Genomic DNA, 7,399 nt, shown 5'->3' with positions numbered 1-7,399 from the left:
TCCGAATTCGAAAAGAGTAAAAAGATATGGCAATGTCAAGATTTTTTCCTGCAAAAATAAAAAAATTTGAAAAAAAAATCGGTGGCGGACCATATGCCCATGCACCACAGAATTCTTAGCCCGAATTTTGAATTTCGGTGGCGCCCTTCTCCTCCTCTTCTTATCCACTTCTCCTCACTTCTCCTTCACTTCTCCTCACTTCTCGCTTTTTCTCCCTTCTCCTCCCTTCTTCTCCCTCCTCCTCCTCCACCCACACCCGACAACCTCCTCCTACTCCGGCGACCTCCTCCGGCGACCACCTCCTCCTTGGGCGACCACCACCATCACCTCCTCCTCCACCACCACCACCTCCTCCACCACCACCTTCTCCTCCTCCTCCGGCGAGCACCACCACCTCCTCCTCCCCCTCCTCCACCACCACCACCTCCTCCTCCTCCACCACCACCACCTCCACCACCACCACCACCTCCTCCTCCTACTCCACCACCACCACCACCTCCTCCGACCGGCCTCCTCCGACCAGCCACCTCCTCCACCCACCCACCCAACCGCCCACCTTCCGGCGAAATTTTTTAAAAAAATCAACAGCCCTAGATCTAGATCTGGCTGCCATTTTTTGAAATTCATAAAAAAATTCTGTGGCGCACCACCGCCGGTGCGCCATAGAAATAAGACTTTCTCTTTCTGTGACTTCTGTGGCGCATGGGCAGATGCGCCACAGAAATCTTATTTTTGTGGCGAGATTTCTGTGGTGCACCAGCCCATGCGCCACAGAATATGGTTTTAGGTGCGCCACAGATGAGATTTTTCCTACTAGTGCAAGACACACAATCATCGTCGCAGTAGATGAACACTGCTCCGTCAACAAACCCCTCCAAGCAGCATATGTATTAAAATAATGCCCCCAAGATAGAGAGCGGCACCAAAAGTGTCCCCATCGTCCAATCCAGTAACCAACAGTTTTGCCCTCGTCCAAAAACTAAAAAGGAAATTTGGAAAACATTTACTAAGGTGATTTATTTTCTACACACAAAAACTAAACAAGGAAATGAGAGATGCTAATCCTAAGAATACTACTAGTCATTATTTTAGTTGGACTTCAGCAAATATATCAAGATCCTCAAAATCGTAAGCCTACCAGATCTTGTAACCCAAAGCAGAGAAACGATAGTAGAGGAGGTAAGCTTACTAGTGAGGACGATGTCGATGGCGGCGTCAATGAAACCCTAAAGATACCTTATATCAAACAAATGAAGAGTGGCGAGGTGACCTTATTTGTAATTCGAAGAATTTTATCCATTGCTAGTTTGCTAAGAAACCACTAAATAATGTTAATTCTAACAAAGGTCCCTCCACTTCTTCATTCGTGAAAACACTTTTGTTGATAACCCCTACATATCCCATCTTATCCAATCTCCCACATAACCAACTCCTCTATGCTCACCTATGGCGAGGTTCCCCTCTCCGTGCTTACCACCTCTACTGTCTTTGGGAAAAGTCTTTGGGAAAAGTTACTTATCATGGAAGAATAATTGGCATCATAGAGTTAAATTATTCAGATGAAGGTCATGTTGTCTTATTCAAATGTGATTGGGTTAAAAGTAATGGGGTTACGAGCAAGTTTATTTGAATCATGTGGGAGATCAAGGCAAGATCAGATCAGGTGGTGTCACTGGCCGGCGGCAGCGGCAAGATCTTTAATACAATAATCATCCAACTCTAAGACTAGTCACAATGCATAGTATCATATAGAAGTATCATGCATATAATACTACTACATGTTACTATCTCCACAATGCATGGTATCATATACTAGTATCATAGTCTCCATATATTAATTGTTTTATAGAATCTCAATGCAAATAGATGTACAAGATTTACTTGACATTAATTTTTCTAGTAGTATGTGCTATGATACTGTATCTACCTATGATACTAGTATCCTCTCTCTCCTCCTTAATAGCACTGCCACACCAGCATTTTGCATGCATGGAATGCATGATACTACCTATGATACTCCCATTGTGGGTAGTCTAAGCCCAGCTTGCCAGTGGCAGGTACGTCTTTGCCGGTCGCCGCCGAAACTATGTACTTCCTCCGTTGCACTAAAATTGATCTAGATTTATTAAAATTTGAATGTATCTAACACTATCTAGTGTGTGGATATATGGAAGACAAATCTAAAACAATCTTGATGGAACGGAGGAGTACACAAGTGCGAGTGCGACCACACTCCGAATTGAAATTCCTCATGTTTTTTACTTGTCAAAATTAAGTTGTTGATCTCGCTGTTGTAGGGACTAAGAAACATCTTTCTTTTTCTTTGGTATATCATTCTGTAAAATTGGTACTAATTTTGCCGGTCCCCACAACATCAATGGGTTAAGCAATAAATACTGTTGAGAGTGTTTTGCGGAATAAAATGGGTGTGTAGTTCATAAGTGATGTTATTATTTGGTATGTAGAGAAATACATATTTTCTACCTTCACAAATAATTATGTGATTGATCTATTTAATAGATTAAAGAAAGTGAAGAAAAGATCTGGAATGTGAATCACATGTCACTTTATATGTTTTGTTGAATTTTAGCTCTTTTCTATATATTGTTCATGTCTAGTTGTTGTGAATATAATATGTTTTCCTTTCTTTTTTCCCAAGAAGTAACACAAATCGTAGGCATTTCTTTGCCAATTTTTTTTGGATGTGTAAACAAGTATTTTTATTACTTCGCTCAATTGGTACTCGGTGTGACAACTATTATCATTGGCTTTGTGAAAATTACATTTTACTTATGTTGCCTGCAAAATTATTTGCATTGCTCTTTTATAGTAGTACTTGTATAGTAGGCATTGGCTGCCTAACACCAGTGACTATTTTTTTCTAGCTTCTTCCCTGGCTCCACGTGGCCATGCCGACGGCTAGATATGGCAGACGCCTTGCTGCTACGCCGACAGCCTATGCCGACGGTCTTTAGGGTTGTGCCGTCGTTACCTTGACTATTTCCTGTAGTGAATTTATACATGTGACTTTTTTCATAATTTTTTGAAACCAATATATATGAATTTTCTCACGAAGTTATTATTCTACAATCATATGATAGTACTTTGGAGATACTTTAATAAAGAAAGTTGTGTGCATCGTACTGATGCAGAGACTGGGCTTTGCCCCATTTCAAAAAAAAATCATACCATTATCAGAAAATTCTGTTTTCCTTACCATCCACAACTCGAGCGGCTTGTGAATCCAAGAAACTACACAATGAGTGAAAGGGTGTGGGAAAAAAGGTGAGGTGGATGCATCATACACCACCGTACGGTCGTGTCCCATTATTGGCCCTTGGCCGACAGTGTACCAACAGCATTGAAAGCCGTACATCGCTGCATAGGTGCCTGGATGCAAGGATCTTCTGTCCACAAATTGACACTTGTGTGGGAAAAAAGTATCAATTGCAAAATTGAACGGAGGAGAAAATATGTAAGGGCATCATCTCCAGCGGCGTGACGCATTTCGGACGCCCAAATTGTCCGCTCGCGTCCGTTTGCGTCGTCTAGCGGACGCCAAAATGACCGTGAGGAGCGAAATGTCCGTTTGCGGCGGGGGCTACCTCCAGCGGTCCGACGCATTTTGGACATGCATGTGTTTTTTTTTTGTGGTACTTCTTTTCAATTTTGTTGAATGATCAAGTTTTAAACGCGAAAAAGTTGTACTCAATGATGTCATGTTGGTCGAATCGAATAGATTACAGCCTAAACAATTAACTGGATACTTCAATCGACTAGATTCAAACATATTTAACATACAAAGAAGAAGAAATTTAAAAACATATAAACTAAAACTATTTTTTGGCCTTCTTGTTAGAAGGCCCTGCCTCGTCGTCGAAACTCCTGCGCCTCTTGCTTGTCACCTCCTCGTCGGAACAGGACGCCCGTCGAGGAGTTGAAACTGGAAGAAATGGCGTCTTCGTCGTCGTCGTCGGTGAACGGACGACGACGCGCCACCCGCGCCAGTGCCCTGGACTTCTTCCTTGCCGCCGCCTTGTCGTCCGCCGCCTCCTGCGCCTCCAACCGGGCGAACTTGCTGTCGGAGTCCCCCTCCTCCTCCTGGCCCTCCTCCTCGTCCTCGGCATCGCTAGCAGCGCCGCCTCCGTCCTCCTCCTGGCCTGCGCTACCATTGCCGCCTCCGTCCTCCTCGTCCTCACTCGGCGTGGAGGCAGGGTCGCTGGGCGTGGAGCCCGGATCACTTGGCGTCGCAGGGGATTCCCACCAATGCAGAAATCCGGGCGACTTGCCCTCGCTCTCCGAGTCGGACGGCAGCGTGTAGTCGCTCATGGCGTGCCGGTGTTGGAGAAGAAGAAGAAGAAGAAGAAGAGGGAGAAGAAGGAGGTGGTTGAACTTGAATTACCGTAGACGCGGGGGTTATAATGTGCGCGGATTAACGGCGGCACGTATAACGAAGAGGCCGGCGGTTGCTCTTCCGCGGCGCTTCGGCGCTCCATTGATCGCCGCGGTTGCCACACCGGCGCGCGTTGTGAATTCGAGGCCGATCTAACCTAGGTCGCTGTCATGAGGGCCCGTGGGGAAGTGAGCGGACGCTCGGCGCGACCGCCGAGCGTCCGCGGAGACGCAAACCTGGTGCATATTTGGGCCAGCTTTGCGTCTCCGCGGACGGCCCGGTCACTTTGCGTCGCCCCGCTGGAACAGCCCCAGACGCATTTTTGGTCACGGCGGACACAAACGGTCGCTGCGTCGCGCCGCTGGAGATGCCCTAAACCTATATGCATGGTACCTTGGGTGACTGAATGATTGGACGGAGAACATGGGGCTGGCGTTTTGGCTCCCGAGTCCAAATGCTCCTACTTCTCTGGACCAATTGTGTTGCTTGGAGAACTGTGTGTGTCAGAAAAACCATTCGTTTGAAGATGCGTGGAAAATGCATGTAAAAGGGAGGCGCTGTATTGGTATGCAGGTACAGAACGCCCAGACGTATGCCGGAGGTAACGTGTCTGAAACATGTACCGAGAGTACATGATAGTAGTAGTAGGCAAATCATGTACCGTGGCCGGGTGAATTAAGAAGGCGAGCTGGATAGTGGTTAGTGGACCGGCTGAAAGGAGTTGCTGCATCTTCGTTTCTTTTTGCTCCTAGCGAGTAGGAGGATTAGAACATCTCCATGCGCGCTAAATCGGTCGTGCGATATATTAACCGTCGATATCCAGTGTTGAAGGTAAAAAACATTCCTCCAACAGGGGTTGTAAACCGCGCGGCGCTGTAATTTTTTGTTGGCGCAGGACAGTTTTGCACTATCCTGAACGGTATAGTTTGGGCGCCAGCTGCACCGCGCGGCATCACTCCACCCGCGCAAGAAGAAAATCTACCAAGAACTTTCCCTCCCGCGCGTCGCCGCTCCGCCGCCGAATCCTCGCCTCCGCGCGGCCGTTGGCGCAATTCCGGCGATGGATGCGCCCTCCGGCAACCCTCCGACCCTCCCTACTCCATTCCACCTACTGTCGCCGCCTTCGTCGTGGCGACGACGAACACGCCAAACCCTAGTGGTGCCGCCGATGCCAGGAACACCACCGCCCGAGCCCTCTTCATCCTGTCGCGTCTGACGCTGCACACAAGCGCCTCCGCCGCGCAGGTGGGTGCCGGCGAAGAGGAAGGTGCCCGTGACCAAGCGCCCGTCGCCCGCAGTGGGTGCCGACAAGACGCCGTCGAAAAAGGGGAAGGCGTCCGCTACTCGGCGCGTGCAACAGCCTCGCCGCCACCGCCATCTCGCACGCCGCACGGTGGACTGCCACCGAGGCCGGCATCTTGTACGCCCACCTCATGGCAATCCCTTGGGAGCACGTTTGCTCCTCCAACGCCAGGGCGGTCTAACGACGATCGGCATCCCGCGGGATGCTCTCAAACGATGTGAGCAGTGCCTGCTGCTCCTCTGTTACCCCGATGGCCTTGTCGTCAGTGAGGTCGTCATCATCGTGTCGTCATTGTGGAGGTAGACGACATCCGCGGGCTGGGCCCCCAGGATGCGCGTGGTTTCCTGCGACTCTTGGAGCTGCGCGCTCGCCTCGGCGAGCCTGGCATTGGCTGTTGGTCGCGGATCGAGATTGGCAATGGAACGATTCGAGGGTCGCCCACTCGTCCTCCAACGAGACAGCCACACGTGTCGCCGCCTTCGCTGCCTCTTGATGCCCTCCAGGTAGGGGTCGTAGAGCTTGTCCTCGAGGGTGTAGGTGACGATCTCTGCTCCGTCTCGATCACATCCAGCGTGTAAAGATGCGCTCTCTCCGGATCTTCCGGATAGCGGACGCGAGCCATGGTGGTGATGCAGCTCCAAGTGCTTTCATTGCCGGGCATGAATTATAGATATGGTTTGACATTGCGTGGCGGCGACTTCCATTCTATAGGAATGGCAGGGCGGAAACCTGTAACCGGTTTTTTTTTTTGATCCAAAATCCCAGATTTATTAAGAGAAATCACCGGTTACAAACACCCTGAGAAAGAAAAAAACAACATAGTCCTTGGGAGAGCCGGCCGCCGCCGCCGTCGACTCGCATGGAAGGCACGCCGCCGCCATCTTCGCTCCGGGGAGCTTTGCATCGGCAAGCAGCCGGAAGTCCTTCCAGAAAGGGGCTTCAAGAGCCCTACGCGTCGAAGGAGAAGCCGCCGTCTTCAAAGTCTTCACCGGTGAACCTCCGCCAGATCCGGGCTCGCTCCTGATCAGACGCCCACAGCAACCGGTGAGGACTGCCGGAGCCAGTTCCGCGTGCGCAAAACGGTGGCTGAGCATGCCAAACGCTTGGCCTCCCGCGGAAATCGACTGCCCTTGAACAGGAATCGGTAATCACCAGCGGCGGAACTCGACAGGACGTTAATCCACATTAAAGGAGTTTGACAGTCCAACTCTTTTTTTGCATCAGGCTGCTGGAAACACCCCTAACACGAAAGCTTACTCGATCTTTTAAGCCGATTTTTGTAACCACGACCCGATTCAAACGGACGTATACCGTCACCATCCGTCGAGCCGATGGCCTAAGTGCTGTAGCGGCCATAGATGAGTTAGCAATAATCCTAGACACTCGGGTGATGCAGGAGCACTGACGAGGTGGACGTCTTCCATGCGTGCATCCAGCCTCCAGGTGGCCCACCCAGGCATAGAAATGATGGTACACCAAAGTCCCCCTCCGTCATGTACTGTTCTAGTGAGAGTGAGCAGCGTGCATTGATTATGGGTATGGGTACTGTTAAAGAACGGAGATACGCGGGAATACTCATCTGAATACGCTGACAGATGTTAGACAACACTGGACGCGATTGGTCCAAAAAACGAGAGCATCTAGACCCGAGAGCTGAAACGAGTTTTCCGGGAGAACATCTCCAACAACTCAACGCAAACGGA

Source organism: Lolium rigidum, chromosome 4, assembly GCF_022539505.1.
Source record: "Lolium rigidum isolate FL_2022 chromosome 4, APGP_CSIRO_Lrig_0.1, whole genome shotgun sequence".
In the NCBI taxonomy this organism is placed as follows: domain Eukaryota; kingdom Viridiplantae; phylum Streptophyta; class Magnoliopsida; order Poales; family Poaceae; genus Lolium; species Lolium rigidum.
The sequence above is the reverse complement of the archived record's forward strand: the minus strand, read 5'-3'. Positions refer to the sequence as shown.